The sequence below is a fragment of the Macadamia integrifolia genome, unplaced genomic scaffold (assembly GCF_013358625.1).
Source record: "Macadamia integrifolia cultivar HAES 741 unplaced genomic scaffold, SCU_Mint_v3 scaffold367, whole genome shotgun sequence".
Lineage (NCBI taxonomy): Eukaryota > Viridiplantae > Streptophyta > Magnoliopsida > Proteales > Proteaceae > Macadamia > Macadamia integrifolia.
Genome location: NW_024869711.1, coordinates 90,690 through 113,159, shown reverse-complemented (window position 1 = coordinate 113,159; position 22,470 = coordinate 90,690). Strand labels below are relative to the sequence as shown.

General features: G+C 38.5%; 1 pseudogene; it reads right to left on the bottom strand.

The window, feature by feature from the left end:
- LOC122068281 lies at positions 1-2,056 on the bottom strand (annotated as a pseudogene).
- Positions 2,057-22,470: the final 20,414 nt, after the last annotated feature.

Genomic DNA, 22,470 nt, shown 5'->3' with positions numbered 1-22,470 from the left:
TTGCATGAGAAGGGGGAGGGGCGAAAAGGGAGAACATCGCATAATCAGTCATTCTAGAACTGACAGACACTTCACTATTTCATTCTTCAAATCTAAATCTTGTCCTGTGGTGATTACATCCTAAGTATATAAAGACAATAAAAGACTCCTAATTTTGATCTAAAACTGAACTGAAATTAAACTCTAAAAGGACTTTGAAACCAAATAGGAAAATATTACTCAAGTAATCTAATTCTAATAAAGAAAGAAATATATAAATTATAAAATTCCAAATAACTCAAATTAAGTTCCTATATCCTATTGAACCCAAAAATCAATTGGATTTTATATCCGGTTCATCTCCAACTGGTTTGGGCTGACCCATAGAAGCATTCCTACATCATAGTCAAGTTTGGTTCTATGTAATTAGAAAGTTGATCCAAAATCGTCTTAATTTGAGGTGGAAGATAGCTCTTTTGAGATAGAATAATTGCTCGACTCAGAAATGCTGAGAGTGAAATTTGGAGTAGCAGATACTAGATGTTGAAATTGGTTTGGAGGAGACTTAATTTCACTTCCTCCCACCAACATTCTCACCACATTGCTCATGAGAGGTCTTGAATCTGGCAAGTATTGAACACACCACAAAGCCACCATTGACATCCTCTCTGCCTTCTCTTTATGTTCTTCTCCAATCCCAAATTTTTCCAAAAGTTCACTCAGCTTTCCTTTCTCAAACATCTCCCATGTCCATCTTGGTAGCCAATACTCTGGCTCACTAAGATTAGAACAAATGTTTTTTCTCCTACCCAGAATCTCAAATAGAAGCATACCAAAGCTATACACATTACACTTACTGGTCACTGTGTATGGCACGTACATCTCCGGTGCAGCGTAACCTGGTGTCCCTCTATAATCTGTCATGGATATATGGGTACTATCTCTATTAGAAAGCTTAGCCAATCCAAAATCTGCAACCTTGGGAAATAGTTCTGCATCAAGAAGGACATTCCCTGGCTTTATATCATAGTGAATTACTCTCTGCGGACATTCTGCATGTAAGTATGCAATCCCTTTCGCCGTCCTAATTGCTATTTCGTGCAGTTTTTCCCATTCGATTCTCTGGTTCTATCAAGGGATCCCTTCTCCATGTACTCATAGACAAGAGCTTGCACTGTGGAATCAAAACAAAAACTATAGAGTCTAACCAAATTGACATGGTATGTTCTTCCAATTGTGCTAACTTCTGCCATGAACTGCTCTTTAGCTTGCTTGTATGAAGCTTTGTTAAAAAATTTGATTGCCACTGGTACCCCAATTTGGGAACTCACCTTTATAGACAACTCCATAGCCACCAGATCCCAATCTTGTTTTGTAATTCTGACTGAAACCAGATAACTGTTGAGCTGAGAACATGATGGGCTTCTCCTTGGCAATATTACTGAAAAATCTCTTCATTGTTGCTTCAATTTGTGGGTTTGGAACAATAGAGAAATCTGGTTGTGTTGGATTCGAGATGGGTCTTCTACTAGTGCCAATTTCAAAATGGGCAAATGGCCTAGCTCCTTGTGTAGCCTTGTTCAAGTATCTGATAACTACAATTACTACCACGACAGTTGCCACAGTGCCAACAACGCCAGCAACTGCATGAAAAAAAAAAAACGACAAGCCATCACTCTTACAATTATAAGTTCAGTAATTAAATTCAAATGCTTGATCATAAGAAAAGGGTTACTTGTTGGATCAATTCAGTCGCCAACAACTTGATTATTATTATTATTTTTTTTTAATTTTATTTTTATGAACGAACTAATAAGTAGATTGCTTTTAGACAATAATAAATAGAAAAAAAAAAAAATTGCTTACAAGGAGTTCTTATTGAAACCATGAATCTAATTTAGCTTACCTATAGTAGCAACGATGATCCCTGTAGTCATGCTCTCGATAGACATATCTTCGTAGTTAGATTGTTGACAAGAAAATCAAGGAGGAAGAAGCAAGGAGGATGATGAGCCAAGTCCAATTATCACACTAACTCAAAGAAGATAAGAAAAAGAATAAGAAAGGGAAAAGCTAAGTAATGATTGGGGTGTGATGAAGAAGAAGAAACAAAGAAGAAAGGATAAGGTCTTGTAGTTTTATGTATTTATTTGCTTTGTTATCTTCTAATTATTTGGAGAAAATTTTCCTGAACACAAATAGGGAATTTATGTTGTAATAAAATCTACGAAGTCCGGTGCTTTATCAACCTTCTCGCTGGGTCCGGACTCAAACGTGGGCTCAGTCAAGCAGGCCTGGGTCTGGCTAACCCAAGTCTCAATTGCTCATATCTGTTGTGCTTCTTTTAAGGGCTGATTCGGGCTTGTCCATTTTTATGTAATAATGGAAGGTGCTGTTTCTGAAAATTACAAGACAAATCTAAATCATATATATATATATATATATATATTTTTTTTTTTTAATTTTTAATTTTTTTTTTTTGGGTGCTAACAAAGGGTATCCAGGGCTTCGGCCTGACTAAATCGTATATTTTTATGTTTTTTAAAATGTATATTGTTTGGTCCTACTTAAAGTCAGGAGAGTGCATAGTAATGTTATAGAATAGGATGTGTTGCCGTGAAAAATTGTCCTAGGCTTCTTTTACGTCTTGCATAGAAGAACAATAGCAGTGAATGAGCACCAGACTGTTTTGGCGAGAAACTCTAAAATGCGTAAGTCAGATAAATTCTACAAATAGTAATTCCAAGTTGAATGGAAAAAAATCGATCTCCTTGAGGGGGGGGTTTACTAGGTATTTATAGTTGGAGTGCGACAGACATGGAGAGTCCCAACTTGGTAAGCACCCTGTTGGCGGTAGGAGCCTAGGCATGGTAGGAATCCAAGCGTAGTAAGAGTTATATATAGAGAGCGTATAGATAACAGTCCTAGGAATCTTCTATATCTCGATCGGTAGGGGATTTCCCTTCATTTTAGGGACAATTAGGAGTTCTTTTATATGATTTTTCTTGTTTAGGAAAGATCCGTTCCTTGTTTCGAGGTTTCGTATTGACTAGTAGTGGATCTCCTTATGATAAGTGAGCTTCCTGCTTTATATAGGATTCCCTGAGCGCTGGTAGCTCAGTCGCTTGGCTGCCGTCCTATAAATGTGTAGAAACACAACCCTAAAAGCGATGCAAAAAAGTAATCGAAAAAACTAGAGCAATCAATACAAATAGATTTATGAGGTTTGGCAAGATTGCCTACGTCCTTAATGAGATGAGATCCTGCTTTACTAATAAATGGAGAATAGGATTTGACGCCGGAAAATTATAGAGGATTAGGAGGTACCACAAGTGATCAATTCAAAAGAAAAAAAAGAACTCGCCACCCAAAGGAAATCATTTTTTTTTTTTAATCTTGTTGATGAGGTGGAGGAGAGAGAAGATAGAGAATTGTAGGAAGTAAGGAATCTCTAAAGATTTTGCTTCCTTTTTCCTTCTTTTTTATTTGTGTTCAGAAAAAGATTTTTTATTCTTTTTCCTTTTTTTTTTTTCCTTTCCTATTTTTCTCCCTTTTTTCTATTTTTCTCTTTATTTCCTTATTTCTCTCTCCTCTTGTGTAAGAAACCCTTTGGCCGACCTCCTTTGAGTGATGTGTAGGAGAGAGAAAATATTCTAAAATAAAAACATCAACAAAATGGCAGCTAAGAGGTTCGAACTTGAGACCTCATAATAAGCAAGGGATTTTGCACACCACAACTCACCAACTACACTAGGTAGTTGCTGTTACCAAAAACAAATCTTCAATCACTTAAGGATGTGGTCCATCGATCCTTGTTGGTATTTGAAATATTCCTTGTACCTCTGAAACAACTGCAAACAGGTTGGTTCAGTATCTCGGTTCAGTTCTGATCCATTATTCTTTTTCTGGTTTGAAAAGAATAATCACTTGTACAGGTGATCAAACGAATATGTACTTTTAATTGAACAAGTCCATCTTGCTCAGAATTTCGTCCTCTACGCAACCATGAAAAGAAATAGGACCTCTTTATGTGTAAAATTGGAGATATAACACTCGATAGTCCTTAAGGCCTTGAAAATATAAAACCTGTAAAAAGAGAGTAAAACCCAAGGTAGCTCCATTCTAAATATGTAAAATGCATATTTTACTACCCTAGATTTCACACATAAATGTGCTCATCAGAAATCCACCTAAGGGATAAGAGAACTCAAGAAGAACTACTTCTTCTTAAAGGCCAAAGGCTTAAATTATGAATAAAATCCAAGTATTGTTCCATTCCATTCACTAGTGTAGGCTTTATATAGATGAGCATGGAACAACCTTCCAAGCATAGACAATTTTCAAGAATGAATCTAAGATCAATTGGAAAAAATAAACATGGGGAAGACAAACAACTATCCAATAGGAAAGGACCTTAGGGACCTTGAGAGGCATTTTTCACATTTTGAAGAGTCTAGAAACACAATGGTTGAAATGCGCAAGAAGTTCTAGAACTGAATGGGGAAGAAAGTTGTACTAAAAAAGACAAATTTCAGACTTCTAAGTGTCTGCAATCAGCCTAGACACACTTTACCAAAATGGTCATAACTTCTTTTAGAAAATAGCTAAGGATACACATTTTTTTTTGTTGGAAAATAGACTTCTAGATCTTTCCATCCATATATGTCATGACTTCTAGTTTCTTCGGAGTTGGTTCAGGTGTCTCTGTGAAATTACCCCAAAATCCTGGACTGCAACTTTAATTTCCACTCAGCTCCTACCAAACACTACCAAGAAAGGGGCGCTACCTGTATCAGTCCGATTTGATCCTGCAATCGATGCAACATTCGATGATTCTTTCTTTTTGATCTTTCTCCCTTTCAAAAGGAGGGACTGGCTCTGGTTCTTTTCTTTCAACCCTCATCTATTCACTTGAGCATAGAACAACTTCTATCTTTTGGTTTGGGCTTGTGGGTTTATTGGAATGGGTCGTTGGCCTAATTGAAAAAGCTCCTGCATCATACGTTTCGGCTGTGCATAAACTTGTCTCTGAGTTTTCTAGATTTTTTTCTTCCTGATAGGGAGAAAGGTCCACAACATTGGATGTTGTCGAGACCGCATAATAACGAGGGATTTCAATATTATAGGCATTTTCTCCAATCTTTTGTAACACCTTGAATGGACCATCAGCCATAGGCTTAAGATTACCATTACATCCTCGAGGAAATCTTTCTTTCCGAAGATAAATCCATACCAAATCTCCTTCTTTAAAAGTAGCAAGGTTTCAATGCTTATTTGTTCTTTCTTGATACTTCTCATTGTGTTTTATGATTTTCTCATGAACTTTCATGCAGTCTTTTGATGTAGTTAGCATGTTCCTTGGCGTCTCCACTGAGATGTTGAGTGATGGGAGGCAGAGCTAAGTCCAATGGACTTATAGGATTTCTACCGTAAACAACCTCAGAGGGACTTTTTTCCAGTTGTTTGGCTTGAAGAATGATTGTAAGAAGATTCAGCTAGAGCCAAAATAAGATCCCATTGGTGCAAGTTGCTTCTAATTAAACTCCTCAAAAGATTTCCCAAGTTTCTATTTACAACTTTAGTTTGTCCGTCAGTTTGAGGATGTTGAGAGGAACTGAATTGAAGTGTTGTGCCAAGCTTCCTCCAAAGCGTGCGTAAAAAATGACTTATAAATTTGGAATCCCGATCAGACTTGATTGTCTTAGGGATACCATGAAGTCTCATAATCTCTTGAAAGTAAAGATTTGCTACATGAGTAGCATCAAGAGTCTTATTACATGGTACAAAATGTGCCATTTTAGAGAACTGATCAACGACCACCATGATAGAATCTTTATTTCTTTGGGTTCTAGGTAAACCAACCACAAAGTTTAATCTCACATCTTCCCAATGAGCCATTGGCACCGGTAATGGAGTGTATAAGCCGGTATTTTGGGCATGACTTTTGGCAATGTGACAAGTTCTACATCACACCACATGTCTTCTAACATCTCTCTCCATTCGAGGCCAATAGAAATTTTCTTTTACAAGAAAGAGAGTTTTATCTCTTTCAAAGTGGCCAGCCAGACCTCCACTATGGGTTTCATTAACAATGGCTTCCATTCCAGAACATTTTGGAATGCATAAGGAATTGTATTTAAAAAGAAATCCATCTTGCAACAAAAAATTTTGAGTGGGTCCCCTAGAACATGCTCTCCAAACATTCCCAAAGTCGGGATCGTCTTCATATAGTTCTTTGATCATGTTAAAACCTAAGACTTTCACTTGCATTCTCGTAAGCAAGGAATGTCTTCTACTTAATGCATCCGCCACTTGATTAAGAAATACAGGTTTATGCTTGATAAGAAAAGTAAAGGCTTGAAGAAATTCTACGCACTTGGCATGCCGATTATTGAGCTTATGTTGAGTATTCATATACTTCAAGGCTTCATGATTCGAAAAGAGAACAAAGTCCTTGAATAATAAATAATGTTGCCAATGATCTAAAGCTCTAACAATAGCATAAAACTCCTTATCATATGTGGAATAGTTCTTACAGGAATTATTTAATTTTTCACTAAAGAATGCAATAGGCTTTCCTTTTTGGCTAAGAACCACACCAATTCCCACATTTGAAGCATCACAATAAACTTCAAAAAATTTATCAAAGTTTAGAAGTGCAAGAATAGGAACTTTAGTTACCTTCTTTTTAAGGAGTTCAAAGCTTTGTTGTGCTTCTTTGGTCCACTTGAAATTGCCTCCTTTTAAGCATTTGATGATAGGAGAGATGATAATGCTGAAATTCTTGATGAAGCACTGATAAAATGAGGCTAAACCATGAAAGCTCCAGTTGTCATAAATAAGTGTTGGGATAGGCCAGCTTGTGATTGCCTCCACCTTGCTAGGATCCATCTTGATACCTTCGCCGGAAACCACATAGCCTAAAAATATAAGGCTATTGGGAAAGAAGTGACACTTCTTTAAGTTGGCATACAACTTTTGCTCCCTTAGAACTTTGAAAACTTGATTGAGATACTCAACGTGCTTCTCTTGGAAAGATCTATAAATAAGAATATCATCAAAATAAACAATAATAAAGCAACCAATAAATTGTTTAAAGATGTGATTCATAAGCCGTATAAAGGTACAATGAGCATTAGAAAGGTCGAAAGGCATAACCATCAATTCATGAAGGTCATTTCTTGTCTTGAAGGTGGTTTTCCACTCGTCTCCAGATCTCATTCGAATTTGAAGGGATCCACTTTGAAGATCAATATTTGAAAAGATATTGGGACAATGGAGCTGATCAAGAAGATCATAAAGTCGGGGAATAAGGAATCGATACTTGATGGTGATTTTGTTCACCGCTCTACTATCAATGCACATACGCCAAGATCCATCATTCTTTGAAATAAGAAGGGCAGGGACAACACATGGACTTTTGCTTTCCCTAACCATTCCTCTAGCCATTAGGTTATCTACTTGCTGTTGTAGCTCTTCATGCTCCTTTGGACTCATTCTATACGCTGCCTTATTTGGAATGACAACTCCCAAAACAAAATCTATGCAATGTTGAATATCCTTTATGGGTGGAAGACCGGGTGGAAGTTCTTCCGGAGCAACATCCTTAAACTCTTGAAGAAGGGGTTGCACTTAAGAAGGGATGACATAGTTTGTTTCATTTTCTTCTACCACCACAAGAGCAAAAGCTACCTTTGATTATTCTATAGCCTTATCAACTTCAGATTTTGAGAGTAAACTATTTTCCTCCCGTTTTGAAGATTTAGGATTTCTCTCTATTTTAGATGGACTCATCTTTAATTCCATCTTTCTTAAAAGTGTAAGTATTCTTGAACCCATCATGCTTAGTTTTTCTATCAAATTACTAAGGCCTCTTAAGAGGCAAATGGCAAGCATCCATGGGAACAACATCACACCATACTTCATCATTATATTTTTTTCCATTGAAAAATTGAACAAGGCATCTTTTCTCTACTTTTACCTCATTTCCTTTGCGAAGCCATGAAAGCTTGTAAGGTTGAGGATGCTTCTCCATCTTGAGTTGCAATTTCTCCACCATTATTGTAGCTATTACATTTTCACAACTTCCTCTATTAATGATGATATTACACACTTTTCCATGAGAGGTGCATTTAGTGTGAAATATATTGTTACGTAGCCATGTCTCTTCTTCAATAGGGGTTGCATTTCAAATTCGTCGAAGGATTAGAGACTCTCCTTGATCTCCATAGACAACTTCCTCTTCATTTTTTCAATCCTTAATTGGAGCTAGATGAGTTCATTTTTTGTTCTTTTTTAAAATCATCTTCAACTAAAGAAACAATCTTACGGTTTGGACAATCGAAAGCGATATGTCCGAACCCTTGACACTTGAAACATTTTCGTGAGTTGAAAGAGGTAGGACAACTGGAACTTGATGTTTCAACATTCTTAGGGGGTGGCTTTGAAGGGTCTACCTTGGGGTTTGAAGTAGAAGCACTTCCACGGTTGGGATAACCTTTTTTATTCCATGATCGAGAGCTATTACCATGTGCTTCTTTGAGTCGTCGTTCCACCTTGATTGTAAGTTAAAAGACATCATTATAAGTCCAATAAGGTTGTAATTGGACAACATTGCTAATTTTTTTTTATCGAAGTCCACCTAGATGATGGGCAATAGTTTGCTCCTCCATTTCAGAGATGTCATAACACATCATGAGATGATCAAACTCCACTCTATACTCTCCCACGGACAACTCCTTTTGTCTGATGTTGTAAAACTTTAGGAATGCATCTTGATGGTAGTTCTCGGGTAAGAACTTCCTTTTTAGTTCTTTCTTCAATTTTTTCCATGTTGCAATTCGACTCTTCACTTCACGAACACTTTGTTGCTTTAAGTGCTCCCACTAAATGGAAGTACGCTTTTTCAATTTTATAACAACTAGCTTTACCTTTCAATCATTAGGTATGTCTTTGTATTCAAAAACTCTTTCCACTGTATCTAGCCAATCCAAGAACACTTTCTGTTGTATTTTCCCCTCAAATTCGGGAATATCAACCTTTATAAAATTATTGTGTTGGGCTTGATGTGGTTCTTGATAACAACGTTGAGGGAAACCTCCTCCTTTTGAGCCTTCACTTCGAGCATGACCAAAGGGGTTAACATCCTCTTCATTCAAAGAATCATGCTCCAACTCATGATGCAAATCATCATGTTCCAGAGATTCAAGTGTTGCAAGTGCTCTTGCAATTGCTGCACTTTTCTCCTTAAGTCATCCATTTCCACGTCTCTTAAGTCTCTTTCTCGAGCTAATGGTGATTCAACGTTTGGTCTACGTCTTCGACGACCCGCCATTGAACCTAGCCACTAATACCAACTTGACGCCAAAAAATTATAGAGGATTAGGAGGTAACACAAGTGATCAATTCAAAAGAAAAAAAAATAACTCGCCATGTGATACCTTACTTTCTAAACCCAGTCTAATTTATCGCATTGACTTGGTTTGATCATATAGGGGCTGAATCGGAGAGAATCGACACAGGTACCATATGGAATATGGTAGCAAAGGTAACCTTGAACTCGGGTTGGCTTGACATGACTGAGCGGATACCAAATGTAATACATGCACCCAAGCCTTGCACTTGCACTTGCACGTACCACGAGATCATATACAAAAAGTAAAGGTACGTACTAGTATTTATCGGTGCCAACGTAATCTAATATTATGTAGGAGTTTATTCCCATTGAAGCCCACTTGAGATATATCCATCTGAGATATAGCCCACCTGAGATATACCCACTTGAGATATACCCACCTAAGATAGCCCACCTGAGATTTAGCCCACTTGAGATAGCCCACCTGAGATAGCCCACCTGAGATTTAGCCCACTTGAGATAGCCCACCTGAGAATTAGAAGATATTTTGGGGGGCCCAGGTATAAAAGGGGGAGACATTAATTGTCTTTTCCCTCATTAATGTTAGTTGGTCAGTGGGAGAGTAAAGAAAAAAGAGAAAGAAGAAGAAAGGAAAAGAGGAAGAAGAAGAAAGAAGAAGGGGGGAAAATCGACCGTAGAGCTTCACCAGAGCTGGGTCTTAGTATTTCAAGCCTAGATTAATGATCAGCTCACCGAGGTCTTCGAATTGAGGTAGATATTGTATACATTTTAATGATTCTTAGGAAAACCCCTTTCTTAAACACTCTTTTTGATTTTTGGGAAAGAACCCACTTGGATCTTGTTAATCCTACTTACATAATCAAATCTAAGGTCTAATAGAAGGTGTGTATAATGATTTTGAAGGATTTGAAAGGAGTGTTGGTGAAGATCTAGAGTATTTGGAGGTTCTTGAGTAAAAGGAGTGAAATTTGGGATTTCATTGGTGTTCTTGAGAAAGAGGTAAGAATCTTTCTTTTTCTTTTGATTTGATCTTAGATCTGGATTGAGGGTACATAATTGCACCTTAATTAAGTGATTTGAGTCATCGGATTGTCCACAAACAAGTTCCCTAAGCCGAAGGAAAGTCGAGAATGATGTTGAAAAAATTTTGTTTAAAGACTGGGGGTATTTTTACCCCACCTGTCTTCTGGTTTTAGCCCATCTGAGTTCCCAGAACTCAGATTCTAGGCTTTGGAGTAATTGATAGGCTGAAACCGGTGGGCTATGTAGCCCACTGGTCTTTGGCTCTAATCCACCTGTCTTTCCAGAATTCTCAGAATTGGTCCAAATTTGATGGATAACCCCCATTTATGATTCTAAACCCGATTTTGGTGTTCAAACATGTTGATTTTGACCTCAACAATGATAAAACATTATGTTTATGATAGGTTACACTCAATATACATGTACCCACACATCGGATCTTTTTCGTATCGGGTACAAGCACTGTGTACATATACAAGTAAGTAGGGAGTGGACTCTGATTTAAATTCAAAATGTTATGCATTCTTTAACATGTGTTGGTCTAGCTATGTCACCATATTACTTGTGTGTAGACTAGACATCACATTTGCTATATCACGTATTGTATGTGCATTTACATAATATGCTATACTTTGCTTTGTGATGGAAGAATTTTATTTAGACATAATATATATACTAGATTAGATGCCATAGTCAGCTTAGAAACGAGTGCATGGTGGCTCGTGGTATGGGACGCGGTGCCATTGTGTAATCGTATTATGCTTAAATAGAGGCATGTGGCTAGGGTGTGATTTACCCTTGTGCTATGACCCTTTCCAACAGGGGTTTGTGTGTTGGGGGATCATTGGGGGGAAGCATTGGGTTATAGTTGTTGAACTCCTGCAACAGTTATAAGTATGCACGGCTGATCGTTAGGACAGTCGATAACCCTAGTAGTATATTCAGAGGGCTGATCATACTAATTTTATTTTGGCTGCAGTCACTCATTTACTTTTTATCATTTAAATTTTTTGGGAGTCAGCTTGTATTTTAAATTTCGGTACCAACAGTGGGCCTTCTCCGACAACCCTATGGGCGTATCGCGGGATGGGATTCTCAGCTCATACCAAGGACATACGCACACTGTGGTTGTGAGTAGCACAAAACCTATGACTTAGTAATGTTGTTAGGCTATCATGGTTAAAATGAATTGCATTACGCGCATTTATGTTGTGACTATTTGTGTGGTTTTCTTTGTATGATATTCCTTTCTAGTTACTGGGTTAATGAGCTCATCCCACGTGCACAACTCTTTTTAGGTGATTTTACAGGTTACCCGCCCGGAGATCAGGAGCCAGGCCCCATCGTGGAGTTTTCCTCTGTAGACCTGGTGGGTCCTTGACGAGTTCAAGAACAGTGCCGATTACACATGCAAGGATTATGCTGTATGGAAACTGTGACTCCTGAGTGTTTCTTTTGATTCTTTTTGATGTACTCCCTTTTGCTACTTGAAGCTTAAATTGTTATATTTTTGTATATATATCATGCCTTCGGGTTCAAATGTATGTAACTTTTATAACTAAATTTAGGTATCAAGTATTTGGAAAACAATTATAGGTATTATTATGAACAGGTCTTCTGCTGAAAATACAGGTCTTATCTTAGATTAGTAGATGTATGCTATATCGCAGTTACTGCATTGTTGATCCTAACAAGTTTGTGAGTTAACCGGTATTAATTCGGTCACCGACTTGGCTTTGTGCGAGTAGGGTGTGACATGCCACCTAAAGAAAATCCACCTAAGGGATAAGAGAACTCAAGAAGAACTACTTCTTCTCAAAGGCCAAAGGCTCAAATTATGAATAAACTCTAATTATTATTCCATTCCATTCACTAGTGTAGGCTTTATATAGATGAGCATCGAACAATCTTCCAAGCATAGGCAATTTCTAAGAATGAATCTAAGACTAATTAGAAAAAAATAATCACGGAGAAGACAAACAACTATCAAATAGAAAAGGACCTTAGGGACCTTGAGAGGCATTCTTCACATCTTGAAGAGTCTAGAAACACAATGGTTGAAGTGCCCAAGAAGTTCTGAGCTGAATGTAGATGAAAGTTGGACTAAAACAAGATAAATTTCGGACTTCTAAGTGTCTGTAGTCAGCCCAGAAACACTTTACCAAAACGGCCATAACTACTTCTAAAAAAAAAAACAAATGATTCACCATTTTTTTGTTAGAAAATAGACTTCTAGATCTTTCCATCCATATATGGCATGACTTCTAGTCCCTTCTGAGTTGGTTCAGGTGTCTCTGTGAAGTTACCCCAAACTCCTGGACTGCAACTTTTATTTCCAGCTTCTATCCTTTCGCTTGGGCTTGTGGGCTTATTGGAATGGGTTGTTGACCCATTTGAAAATGCTTCTGTATCAGGGTTATAACGTTCATCCTCACACCTCTCAGAATTTCTTACAGAGAAAGTAAACCTTGCTACAAATATATAGTGAATTAGAAAAATCCTAACACCAGAAATTATAAAATTGCCATCAGTAAACCTGTCCTAAATAGAAAATTTGAGTGACTGCCGTTCTATTGGGGGCCTGCACCAATACTTTCTGGATTAAACTACGATGGAATACAAGACATCATGCACCAACAATCTCTACTAGGGGTGTAAATGGGCTGGGTTAGGCTAGGGTTTTACCTAACCCTATGGTCTCTTAACTCAACCCTAGCCCAACCCAGCCCTAGGTCGGGTTGAGATATCTCAGCCCAAGACTAACTCTATCAGGCTTAGTGATGTAGCCGCACATCACGGTTGCATCGATTCCAATCGCAACATCCCAAGGTCTTGAGAAGATCAACCAGGATAGAGGCAAGGAGGAGTAGACCTGCCTCCAACCTAGCCCAGCTGTGCACACCTCTACTTGGAAAGGCAGCCTATCACCAAACTTCCTAGCCTTACTGTGCACCCCCATTTGGAAAGACAAATCACTACAGCTAAATCCAAACTTTCCAATCTGATCATGATCTTACCACCGTCAGAAACGTTGGACAGCATCAACTTACTTTCCTATTATTCTCATAGCTAAATTAGTAGCTTTCCATTATTCTCCTTAGTTTATTTAGTAGCGTCCTAGTATTCTCTAAATTAAAACTAGTAGCTTCCTAATCCCATTGATCAATATGGATCCATATTTGATTCCCTTATTTTGAATTTCATCTATAAAGGTAACCCATCGATGGCATTAGGAGGCAAAATGATTGAGTTAAATAAAGCTGCTCCCTAGAGCATTGGAACCCCATAAGAGTCTGTAGTTTGCAAGTTTGAAGCTCTTTCTTGTTCGATTGATCAACTCTTTGTCACGGAGGCAACGTAAGTTCGACTCTTTCGATCCCAAATTATAGCTAAAGCTGCATTACTTAGTATTAGAGCCAGAACTGTGAGAGTAATAGACTATCATGTCGCCCCGACAAACTTGTCGTACAAATCCCATTAAGGATATCAATGCAAGAGAAGAAAACTTTCGTCTTCAGCAAGAAATTACTAGGTTGTATCTCGAGAATGAAGCATTGAGGAAACACGATGTATGAGTCCGAATGAGGAGACTTCCGATTAGCACTCCCCTTCATCTGATGATGTACCCCTTGTGCAGGAGAGGACGACTCATCGCAACAGGTTTCCCCCCCAAGAAAGGCGTGACCCTGATTGGGACAAGAATGTTTGCCGTGACATTCTTGAGTTCTTGGGAACATCTTCCCGTTATGAGGTTGTAAACTAGCTGACCTTAATCAATGAGGTCTTTCAATACAAGGAAGTCCCAGAACACCGACATGTTGGTATGATTGCCATGAGGTTTCGCGAGAAGGCAATGGCATGGTGGAGACGCGAAAAGCAATTGCTTGCCAATACCGGTAAGACACCCATCACACAATGGCAAAAAATGGAAGAGAAAATTCAAAATTGTTTTCTTTCTAATAGCTATCAATGTGAATTGTACCAGAAATTCCATCATCTTCAGCAAGGTATGCACACTATAGACCAATATACCTCTGAATTTAATGACCTAGTGGTTCGAAACAACATTAATGATTTAGAGGAAATGCCTGTACATAAATATTTGGGTGGACTTCAGCCCTATATCCAAGATGTTCTCGAAATATGGGATCTACAGGATGCACACCAAAGAGCCATTAAAGTAGAGCAATCTTATATTCGGAGACAACAACCTTTATCCTACTCTGCTCAGCCAATATGAGTCTCTCCTTACCCTACCGGAATCAATGTTACAAGAGCACCCCAACTGACCATAGAGAAGGCCCTATCTCAGCTTGGCCGCCCATTGCACTCACTTGCTACCGACCAACAATAAGAAAACGGTATCAAGTGCTTTGCATATGGGAAGTTGGGCCACCTTTCTGCTGTTTGCCCTACCAAAAGCTGTCCTATGGAAAAGGTTTATTGGTGGAAAAGGATTCAGATAACTAGAATGAAGAGACTTTGAGGTGATGGAAAAATATAGCATGCCGACCATGGTGAACTACTTATGATGCGGCGTATTTTTCTCACTCCATGGGAAGAAGTCGGAGATCGCTGGCTTCGTAACAATATTTTTAACTCCACTTGCACCTTATCTGGAAAGGTATGACAATTAATTATTGATTCTGGGTGCTGTGAAAATGTTGTTTCAGAAGAGGCCGTATGAAAATAAAATCTTACTCTGGAAGAGCATCCCACACCCTACAAAATGACATAGTTGAAGCGCGGTGTGGAGGTAACAGTTTTCAAACGCTGCTTGTTATCAATTTTTATTGCCTTCACATTTTATGAAAAGATTTGGTGCGATATCCTTGCAATAGATGCTTATCATATTATCCTTGGACGCCCATGGCAGTTTGATCGATGCGCTACTCATGACAGGTATTGTAATACATATTCATTTAATTTTGGTGGAAAGAAGATGGTTTTGGCCCACTCCAAGGAGCCAATTAAACCCTCTATGACAAAAAAAAATTCCTCATCAAATCTACTCACTCTGCGAGACCTGAGAGGTGCCATGGAAAATGTGGATGTCATCAATGTTTTATTGAACAAATTTGAAAATTCTGACATTACTTCTGATGTTCCTAATAAAGTGAAGCCCTTGTTGTTCGAATTTCAAGATCTGTTTCCACCAGACCTTCCACCTGGTCTACCTCCCATGCGGGATATTCAACACAGGATTGACCTGGTCCCTGGAGTGCCTCTCCCTAATCCTGCTTATTATCAGATGAGCCTAGATGAGCACTCAGAGCTCCAACGACAAGTGACAGAATTGATGACCAAAGGATTTGTTCGTGAAAGCTTCAGCCCTTGTGTTGTCCCAGATCTATTGGTTCCAAAAAAGAACGATGCATGGAGGATATGCGTGGATAGTTGAGCGATAAAAAAAATCACAATAAAATATCGCTTCCCTATTCCTCGCCTCGACGATTTGTTGGTTCAATTATTTGGCACTACATTCTTTAGCAAGCTAGATCTAAAGAGTGGTTACCACCAAATCCGCATCAATCCCGGAGATGAGTGGAAAACCGCTTTCAAGTGATGGATTATTTGAGTGGCTCGTGATGCCGTTCAGTTTGTCAAATGCCCCCTCTACATTTATGAGATTTATGACAGGTTTTGAAACTTTTCCTAGGGCGATTTGTTGTTGTTTATTTTGATGACATCTTAACTTATAACAAATCTACTGACGACCATTTGAAGCATCTCTGAGAATTTTTATATGTATTGAGATAGGAATCATTCTTTGCCGCTATGGGGAAGTGTTGCTTTTTTAAGACAAGAATCCTATTTTTGAGATTTAATATATCTAGAGATGGCATCTGAGTCGATGATGCAAAAATCAAAGTCATTCAAGATTGACCACCCCTACATCTATGCATAACGCACACAGCTTCCATAGACTGGCATCTGTTTACCACCGGTACATCCCACATTTCAGCTCTCTTGCAACCCCACTCTTGGCGTGTATGAAGAATAGTGTATTCGAGTGGATGGACACAGCCCAACGAAGTTTCAAACTTTTGAAGGAAAAGTTGAGTACGACTCCCGTTTAAGCCTTACCCGATTTTAGCCTTATCTTTGAGGTCCACTGTGATGCATCTTGCACTGGCATTGGAGCTGTCCTAAGTAAAGGAGGACGTGCCATTGCCTATTTCAGTGAGAAGCTCAATGGTGCCAAACTCCATTATAGTACATACCATTTGGAATTTTTTGCTTTATTTCGTACTCTGGAGCATTGGCGTCAATATCTAATCCACAGAGAGTTTATCCTATATACGGACAATGAATCTCTCAATTTCATCTTCGGTTAGAAAAAATTAAATTCTCGATGTGCAAAGTGGGTTGAGTATTTGCAGGAATTTACCTTTAATATTAAGCACAAGGCGAGTATCTAGAACATGGTAGCTGATGCACTCAGTCAAAAGAAAGGCTTGCTGTCTACCATGCGAACTACAGTTATTGGGTTTGACTCCTTCCATGAGCTTTATGATGAAGACTTGTATTTTTCCCCTATATTGCAAGAGGTGCAAGATAAACTAAGATCTGATTTTACTTCGTGTGATGACTTCCACTTTAAAGGAAATCAACTTTGTGTACCAAATTGTTCCCTTCGGCTAAAGATGATTACTGAAATTCATAACAAAGGACACTGTGGTCATGATAAGACCCTTAAGATGTTGATGTCTCGATACTTTTGGCCACATCTGAAACGAGACGTGGAAAGATTTGTGGCTCGATGTCGAACATGTCAAATCTCCAAAGGTCAAGTTACAAATGCGGGTCTATACTTGCCCTTACCAATTCCTAAGGCCCCTTTGGAAGACATCTCCATGGATTTCGTTCTAGGGCTGCCACACACTCAACGAGGCATGGACTTCGTTTTTGTTGTTGTCGACTATTTTTCTAAAATGGCACATTTCATTTCATGTCGAAAAACCATGAAATCATCCCGTGTTGCCAAGTTATTTTTCAAGGAGGTCTTCAAGATCCATGGTTTGCCCAAAACTATTATTTTTGATAGGGATTCAAAATTTCTTGGTCACTTTTGGCGACAATTGTGGCGTAGCATTGGTACATCTCTACAGTTGAACATTATTTTCCACCCTCAGACTGATGGCCAAACTGAGGTGGTTAACAGATCATTGGGTAATGTGCTACGAAGTTTGGTGGATGATAATCCTCGCTTTTAGGAGGTTCGATTACCATTGGGTGAGTTTGAATTTAATTGTTCGATCAATAGATCTACGGGATACAGTCCTTTTTGTTATTATTCATGGCCGACAACCCCTTACGGCGTTGGATCTGGTCCCTATTCCTTTTCCACGGAAGCCTATTGCTAAGGTTGAGGAATTCATTTCTGAGTTGCAACGTATTCATGGTGATGTGCAATGCAATCTGGAAATTAATTCTGCAAAATATAAGAGAGCCATTGATAACAATTGTCGTGAGGTCATCTTTGAACTGGGAGATAATGTTTGGGCAATTTTACCACCGGAGCGGCATCCCGTGGGTACTTACAACAAACTTAGTGACCGGAAAATGGGACCATTTGAGGTCTTTGAGCGCATTAATCCAAACGCGTACCTGCTGAATCAGCCATCACATATTAAGATGTCCAACGTCTTTAATGTGAAGCACCTAACAACAATTCTGGGAGACTCTTCTGATGATGGCAATCAAAATTTGGGGTCGAATTCTTTCAAAGCTGAGGGGGATGATGTAGCCGTACTTAGGGATCACATCCAATTCCAATCGGACCGTCCCAAGGCCTTGAGAAAATCAGCCAGGAAAGAGGTAAGGAAGAGTAGAGCAGCTTCCAACCCAGCCCCGCTGTGCACACCCTTACTTGAAAAGGCAGCCTATCACCAACCGACCTAGCCTTGCTGTGGACCCCATTTGGAAAGGCAAATCACTACAGCTAAATCCAAACGTTTCAATCTGATCATGATCTCACCATAGTCAGAAATGTTGGACAGCAGCAACTTACTTTCCTATTATTCTCATAGCTAAATTAGTAGCTTTCCATTATTCTCCTTCCTTTATTTAGAAGCTTCATAGCATTCTCTAAATCAAAACTAGTAGCTTCCTAATCCCATTGATCCATATGGATCCATATTTGATTCCCTTGTTTTGAATTTCATCTATAAAGGTAACCCATCGATGGCATTAGGAGGCATAATGATTGAGTTAAATAAAGCTGCTCCCTAGATAATTGGAACTCCATAAGAGTCTCTACTTTGCAAGTTTCAATCTCTTTCTTGTTTGATTGATCAACTCTTTGTCACGGAGGTAACGTAAGTTCAACTCTCCTGATCCCAAATTACAGCTATGGCTGCATAACTTAGCCCAATCCAACCCGGCCCTAATGGACCCTGATTAGGCTGGGCTTAGCCTAAACAGACCAGCCGAGCCCAGTACTATTGGTTACTTTTTTTTTGTTTATATGAGTACTATTGGTTATACTTCGTTTCTTGATCTTGATACATTGCAAAGGCCAAAGTTTATTGTATGTTTTTGTATATATGTAGATTGTGGAAAACAAAATATTTTTTTGTAGACCTTTCTCTATAAGTACCCATTTATAATTATTAATATATTTATATTATAATGTACTTAATACACAGGGTTGGGTGGGTTAGGTTAGGTTAGGTCAGATTGGGTTGGATTGAGACCTCAACCCAAACCCAACCCAATCTGGCCTCGGGCTTGAAATTCTCAACCCTCACCCACCCTATGGGATGAAATCTCAACCCAGGCCCTATTCGAGCAGGGTGGGTTCGGGTTGATCGGGATTTTTTGACATCCCTAATCTCCACCTTGGCTTGACTTTTTTTGAGCCTCCTGTAAGGATAACTTGTAGATATCTTCGTTCCTGTAACTTCATAGAGGTACAAAACCACACCTATTTGATGTGTCCCTCATCTTCAACAATGAGTAATATTGATAAAGTCTAGACAAGACTCAAACTTCTCTATATTGACCAGCTTGGTAAGCATAACTGTAGGATTGTCGGTTTGTATGAATTTTTCTCAAGTGAATATTGCGTTCTGACATGAGCTCCTTGATCTTGTGAAACCTCACATTAATATGCTTTGTCCTTGCTTGAAATATTTGATTCTTTGTAAGATGTATGGCACTTTGACTGTTACAATATAACAATATACCGCTTTGCTCCAACCCAACACACAAACCAATCTAGCCAACCAGACTCCTTGTTTGGCAGCCTCAACTGCCATCATGTCCTCAGTCTTTGTAGTGGACAATGCAACTGTGGACTGAAGCATCACCCTTCATGATATAGGTCCACCAATCAATGTAAATATATACTCTGTAGTAGACCCTGCCTATCTAAATCAGTGGCATAGTCAGAATCAACATATCATGTCAATTCTGTGAAACTTCTCTTACCACCAAACGTAATTCCTATATCCTTAGTGTTGCTCAAATATTTGAAGATCCACTTAATTCCATTCTAATGCTCCTTCCTTGGATTGCTTATGTGATGCTAATGACATTGATTGCTTGAGACAAATCTGACCTGTTACAAACCATTGCATACATAAGACTTACAACTGCACTAGCATAAGGCATTTGAGACATCTGTTCGACCTCCTCATGTGTTGTAGGACATTGCCTTTAAGATAACTTGAAGTGGTTAGCTAGCAGAGTGCTAACCAACTTAGCTTTTCCTATGTTGAAACGCTCCCACACCTTTCAACATACCTCTTCTGAGATACCCAAAATTTATTTGCACTTCTATCTCTAAGGATTTCCATGCCAAGGATCTTCTTTACAGTATCGTGATCCTTCATCTTAAATTTAGTATTGAATAAAGACTTCAAAGAGACTATATCATGCTTATTTTTTGTAGTAATGAGCATGCCATCAACATAAAGCATCAACAGAATAATAAAACTATCACTTGACACTTTATCATACACACAAAAGTCATACTCACTTCTTATGTAGCCAATCTGCACCATGTAGGAAGCAAAGCACTTGTAATACTGCCTAAGAGATTGCTCAAGACCATTAAACGACCTAATAAGGAGAAAAAACATGAAATTCTTTACAGTATCGAGATCCTTCATATTAAATTTAGCACTCAACAAAGACTTCAAAGAGATTATATCATGCTTATTTTTTATAGTAATGAGCATGTCATCAACATAAAGCATCAAAGAATAATAGAATTATCACTTGACACTTTATAATACACACAAAAATCATACTCATTTCTTGTGTAGCCACTTTTCACCATGTAGGAATCAAAGCACTTGTAAAGCTGCCTAAGAGATTGCTTAAGACCATTAAACGACCTAATAAGAAGACAAACATGATATTCTTTTCCTTGCACCTTGAAACTTTAGGTTGCTCCATGTAAATTATTCCTTCAAGTCACCATGAAGAAACTCTGTATTCACATCCAGTTGTTCTAGCTCCAAATCATACATGATTGCCAAAGCAAGTAGTACCCGAATTGAAGTGCGTTTTACCCTCGGAGAGAATATTGATTATCACAAGTAACCCACCTGATCCATCTTCCATAGAGAAAGAAAATCAGCTCTTGGATGAGTTGATTTGTACCACAGGAGGGAGAAAATCAAATGGAGTCAACGAAGGAAACTAAATTGGCTTAAATTTGGTGATAAAAATACTTATTATTTTCATACATCCACAATTCAAAGAAGAGCTAGAAATCATATTGTTTAGTTGGAAGCTGATAATAGATGGATAACTGAGCCCCAAAAGATTCATGATCACATTGTTAGCTTCTATTTAATCTCCTGTCCTCTTCAATTCCTTTAGATTTCAAAAATTGATGAGGATTTTTTCAAATCACTTCACTGGTAGCTCCATCTAGATTTGCTCTTTACTAGCTAGAGATGAAATGCAACTTCTTGTCATTCAAATGGAGGCTTTGAGACTCTTGTCAGTGATGGCATTTCCCCTATTTTCTTTAAAAAATATTGTGTTTTAGCTGAAATGCAACTTGAAAGTTTTGAACATTTATGGATTTGAAGTAGCAATGTCTGACCAAGTCAACCCAAAACTTCATCAATCAATTTGAAGGAAAATCAGTTAATAGGTCAAATGCCAGATGAAAATAATGATATACCCCTTTCCAATACCCAAACTTAAGCTATTCAAAGATTTGACTTTGAAGAATAATATGTTAATTGGCATAATTTCTTCAATCTTATCCAAAATTAAGCTATTCAAAGATTTGACTTTGAAGAATAATATGTTAATTGGCATAATTTCTCCAACCTTATCGCGACTAACAAATATAAAATTTTCTGAATCCATACCCAGGAGTTCCTGAGAGCTGTGACAATGTCAATTTTTCTACAAAACCCTCTCGGAAGAGATGTGTTTCCCTCCTTGTTACACCAGCATTGCTATGGGAAGAATATGGGTTGTATGATAAGATGGCAATTGGACATAGCGGAAACACTCCCTGAGTGATTCTCTTGCCAAGTATTTCACTTTGGAACTTATTAGAACTGGAACTGCCAAGAAAGCTACCTACCTTATCAACTATGCATTTAATCAAATAGGGAAAAGAAAGCTACCCGCCTGCATGTGTCCACTCCTAGGCACAAGCGGGCTCGAAAAGGCTTCATTGCCTCACCCCATGCACTGAAAATGCCTCCGTACAGCCTCCCATTAGTCTGCATGCGCTGTGCAAGAGAATAACTTTTTCTTACTAAGCTCTCCACATTTGCTAGTAGAGCAAGGTTTCTGTTTGGCAGAATCCTTGCTGTTGGATTCCCTGCTCGGGCTTCTGGGCATCATGTGCCTGTTCTTTATGCTTGCACTTGAATATAAGAGAGCCCACGCGAAAAAATGAAGGCAGGAGTAATTAGATTCAGGAAAGCGTGACTCTAAGAGTAGCAGGAAATGAGAGACTTGATTTACGGATGTCGCGACTCTTCCTCAGATGATATCAAGGATGTTGTGAATGTACTTGAAAAATCTAAACCTAGTGTCAACAAGTATAAGTATCTTTTAGGGTACACCTTGTAAGTGTTTTGGTTTACATAAAATATTTGAGAGGGCTT